This window comes from Montipora capricornis, chromosome 3, assembly GCF_036669925.1.
Source record: "Montipora capricornis isolate CH-2021 chromosome 3, ASM3666992v2, whole genome shotgun sequence".
In the NCBI taxonomy this organism is placed as follows: Eukaryota; Metazoa; Cnidaria; class Anthozoa; order Scleractinia; family Acroporidae; genus Montipora; species Montipora capricornis.
The window spans coordinates 16,393,707-16,396,601 of record NC_090885.1 but is presented as its reverse complement, the minus strand read 5'-3'; the positions used below and the strand labels follow the sequence as shown (position 1 = coordinate 16,396,601).

General features: G+C 31.6%; 1 protein-coding gene across 1 annotated transcript in view; it reads left to right on the top strand.

Moving 5' to 3' along the window:
• The window catches only part of LOC138042397 (triadin-like), a 19,955-nt gene extending 17,060 nt beyond the window's left edge, over window positions 1-2,895 (top strand). The window contains exon 11 of the mRNA XM_068888276.1: window positions 381-2,895. The gene's annotated coding sequence lies outside the window, so the exon portion shown is untranslated. The remainder of the gene's footprint in view (window positions 1-380) is intronic.

Genomic DNA, 2,895 nt, shown 5'->3' with positions numbered 1-2,895 from the left:
CTATTTTAGAGATCAAGAGTGCAAATTATTATATTGTTATTCTAGTGACCCACAAATTGAAGTTTTAGTACAGAATTGAGTATGAGTTTTTGTTGCAAAACACATCATATCGCATGTTAAGATTAAAAGTTTCAGTTCAAAATTCCCAAATGCACAATTAAAGTAACATATATCCTTGGCTTGTACCGACGTCATGGCAGCCACGTTGGTGTACTGAACAATAGCAAAAATGTCTTTTGGGAATTTGGCTCTATTATTATGCAAAACACGAGCGACAGTTTGCTTTTGTTTTGTACACAAACATGACCTTCTAATCACGTGAGTGCAAGCCAAGAATTAATTACCACCTTATGTTCAAATTCCTTTTTCTTTATTTTCAGGTCCTGTTCAATAGTTCAGTAATGTGTAATTAATCTATTGTAAATAGTCTTTTTCCATTTGTACATTTAATTGTAAATATTTCTGAGTTAACTTACAGAGACTAAGTTAGAGTAAACTGCTTTAATACTGTCAGAACATGTTTTTTCCTCACACTGCAGCTGAGATTAGAATTTTCACTACAAAGCAAGTACTTTATTTCAAATTGCTACAGTTATTTAAATTAATGAAGTTGCCAAGACATACATTGTATTTTTTTTTTAAACAGAAACGTTTTGTCATAGCCTTGCAATTTTCATGTTTAAAGTGTCACAGATGTACAAGGAGCAAACAGGTCTTTTTGTTTTGCATAAAGCTTCAAATTTCCTTGTCTTTTAAATGCAAGAATTAAGAAAAATGTTTGTATTTTTAATACACTTGAAGAAGAGTGCTACATGTACATTACATTTTTTAGCAAATTATTTAACCAAAAAGCAATAATTTAAAATAAAGCAACAATCTCCTAATTTATTTTCTTCTTTAAACAAATGTGCTGGTGTGCTTGATAACAAGATTCATTTAACATTTAAAGAAAACATTTTGTTTTGCTCACATTTTACATTAAGTCATTGAAGTCATTTTTCCGTGAGATCCTGGTTTGATATTGTACAGTGACACGGATGCCATTTTATCTGTGATCTAATATTCCGTTTGTGTTTTCATCCAATTTGAAGCTAGGATTTTGATTCGTTAATAAATGACAGTGAAGCAATCACATTGGCTGCAGTTAAAGATACAGTTCAGTGATAAGTTGAAAAGGAATAGCTTTGCTATTGTTTTAAGACATCAAATGCTCACTAAAAATGTGTATTATTCCCTTGTGCTGTCTTATAACGCTTTGATTAAGACCTAAACAGACATCTTGTAGAAAACAAACTGCCATCTACACACACTATGGTTCATGTTATTATGTTAAGACCAAAATGTTTTTGAAATTTTCTGTGCTCATTCTATACTTGCAAGTTAAAATTCTTCATCTGCAGCAAATCAAAAGTATTTCTCGCCTCAAGTCTTGACACGAGCAGATCTATTCAGATTATTTTATTTTCCATAGTTTTGTTACGTGTTCTGTTTGTTTTCTTTCTCTTTGAATTCATTTTTACGTTCTTTTACCACGATCTGCTAACTTTCTATTCTATTTTTTTCCTTGCTATGTGTTGCTCCCTTGCTTGCCTGTTTTGGTTTGTTGCTTACTTTAGTTGGTTGTGTTTTGTTGCTTGTTTTGTGTTGTGTGTTTTATGTTGCATTTTCATCCCATTAGGCGCTTTAATTTCGCAATTAGGTATTTTGCAATTGTAGAGCTTTTTTGCATTTCTCTGACTGCTTGTTTTCTCGTTGTACTGTTGACGCTATCCTTGCTTTCATGTGCATTTCCGTTAGCCATTTTCTTTTGTAATTAGGTTCTTTTATCATTCTCAGCTTTCTTTCTTTTCTTTCTTTCTTCTTTTAATAAGTATTAGGTAGTATTTATTTATGTATTTTTTCAATTATAGGGTCTTTCTGATCTCTCCTCTTTTCTTATTCCTACTCACTTCATTTCTGTTTTTTTTTTCTCTTACTTTGTCCATTATTTTTCAACAGACAATAAAAAATAAACAAAACTGAACAACACAAAATTATGAAAAGATCAAGATTAACATCCCCTGCTTTGACCTTTTCCACTTTTTTTTCCTCGGATAGTGGTTACATCTGAACAAATTATTTTTCTTGACACTGTTCTAAATATAGCTATAATCAAAGGTTGTCTTAAAACAATAACAGCAACAAGAAAGTCACTTTTCAGACCATTTAACTTCATCGGGGCATTCATCACAGTCATTTATGAATAATCAATTTCATTCCTTATGATTGGGTGAATTCCGAGACAGTTTGTTTGAACAGAGACAAAATTACTTTGAAATGTGTGGCAAGGACACCATTGTTGCACATGATCATGAAATCATGTGATAATCTAAGTGAGCAAAGGTGTGCCCGTTCCTTGTTGAGTATCAAGTATTTATGAGTCAATGAGTTAGTGCAGTTACCCTAACCCATAAAATGAAAGCTGAAATTTCAGAGAGTCCTTAGGCCTAATCACTGAAACGAGGGCTTAGGCTTAATCAATAAATTATTGCTATTATGACTGTGAGTCTCATTGACTCATGACTCACTGACTCATTGACCATTTGACTCATAAATCATGGGACCTCTCCTTGTTACGTTTTCTGATGATTTTTTTTTCTGACGGATGCTTATGCTGTATTTTCTATTTTCATGAGTTTTATCGTCCTTTACTTACTGTTGAGGTTCTTTTGAAATTTTTGTTTTTTTAAATCAGTTTAGATTATTGCTTTTTGGATTCCTAGCAATATTAATTTGCTTTTAGACTTCTTGCTAAAACTAAATCTTCACTATTCAGTTCATAATTATGCATAAAGTAAATTTGATTCTTTGTTTTTTTGTGGAAAGTTGTAAATAAAAACAAAACTGTAACTACAA